This window comes from Egretta garzetta, unplaced genomic scaffold (genome assembly GCF_000687185.1).
Source record: "Egretta garzetta isolate BGI_Z169 unplaced genomic scaffold, ASM68718v1 scaffold345, whole genome shotgun sequence".
Lineage (NCBI taxonomy): Eukaryota > Metazoa > Chordata > Aves > Pelecaniformes > Ardeidae > Egretta > Egretta garzetta.
In genome coordinates, this window is record NW_009259692.1 from 440162 (window position 1) to 442074 (window position 1913).

Sequence of the window (1913 nt, forward strand, 5' to 3'; positions counted from 1 at the left end):
AAGGCGCCTGCAGTATCGGCACACTGCAGCAGAGAGCAGCTCTGCAGGGCTCCCTGAACCCTGAGCCAGATCAGGAACTCTGCTACGCTTAAACCCCTTAAGGACGTATTTATATAGCCTGACTTTCAAAGCAGAACTGTTTGAGAATCAGCGCAGCATCTAGCCAGAAAGGTCACTCCTTGTCTCACAGGTAAAACAGCCGAGCAGGTTTACCCAGAAAAACTGTTGCTTACAACTTCAAAGAGTTATTCTGCTGCTTCACTTAAAGAATCCATTCCCAAGCTAAACATATAGTATATAGGTACATAAACACGCATGTAAATTTACACATGTGAATGAAGGAGATAAGGGTGGAGGAGAAACAGAGAGAAAAGACTTAGGAGTCTTTATAAAGAACTGGGTGCTTGCCCTCCCGCTCTGAAGAAGACGAGGTGTAGGTACCTGCCCCAAGCTTTAGACATTACTGCATTAGCCACTGCCCACTGCTTATACTGTTTTAAAGATCCATCATAAAAGAAAATATTTCAATTTTCTTTTAAAACAAGAAAAAGATCCATAACTTCTTTTAAAAAAAAGCTTACACTGGACTTTTTCATTTGCTTTTTGACAAACCAAGATTCCTTCCCCCAACCCGCCTCCCTCCGCTTTAACCTTAGCGCAGCAGATCCCGGTAACACTGATGTGCCAGTAATTTTGATCTTTGCTGTAGGAATTCTGAACCCAACAGCACAGAATTCCCAACTTCTTTCCAAATGCCAAAGTACAACTCGCTAAGCCGTTTCCTCCTCCTCCTCTCCACCTCAGGAAGCTGTTCACTTTAGGAGTGGCCAAGACTTCACTGGGCCACTTCCACCTTTTTTGCCATGACAGGCAGCAATAATCCCTCCAGTAAGGGTGCCGAGTGGTATTGCAGGTACCTCCATGGTTTTGCATCAATTGCTCATATTAGAAAGCTGTTCCTACACCCCTGGTGGGTACAAAATAACCACAATAAAGAATTTTAATGCCATCTGATTTTGCATTAACACTGGATATGCTGGCTTTGGCTGGGATAGAGTTAATGGTCTTCGCAGTAGCTGGCGTGGGGCTCTGGTTTGGATTTGTGCTGGGAACAGCGCTGATAACCCCAGGATGGTTTCCTTCCTGCTGGGCAGGGCTCACACAGAGCCAAGGCCTTTTCTGCTCCTCACCCCACCCCACCAGCGAGCGGCTGGGGGGGCACAAGGGGCTGGGAGGGGGCACGGCCAGGACAGCTGACCCCAAGTGACCCCAGGGGTATCCCACGCCGTATGGCGTCATGCTCAGCGTATGGAGCTGGGGGAAGGAGGAGGAAGGGGGGGACGTTGGGAGTGATGGCGTTTGTCTGCCCAAGTCACCATTACAGGTGATGGAGCCCGGCTGTCCTGGGGATGGCTGAGCACCCCCCTGCCCGTGGGAAGGAGGGAATGAATTCCCTGTTTTGCTTTGCTTGTGTGTGCAGCTTTTGCTTTACCCATTGAACGGTCTTTATCTCAACCCATGAGTTTTCTCACTTTTACTCTTCTCATTCTCTCCCTTGTCCCACTGGGGCGGGGAGTGAGCGAGCGGGGGGAGAGGGGGCAGTGAGGCTTAGTTGCTGCCTGGGGTTAAACCATGATGACAGTATAAATAACTCGGGTGGGATTCTCTATAGGATTTGGTTTTCTAAATACTTGGGAGTATCTGAGACCGAGTGGCTCATGAGAAGTTCCGGGGACTTGAGATCTGTGCTTCTAGATCACTCGCTTGCTCCTGAAAACCATCTCCTCCTATTGCTGACATTAGTAGATGGTATCTCAGCCCATGAGTTTCCTCACTTTTACCCTTCCGATTCTCTCCCCCATCCCAGCGGGGGGCAGTGAGCGAGCGGCTGTGAGGGGCTCAGTCACTGGCCG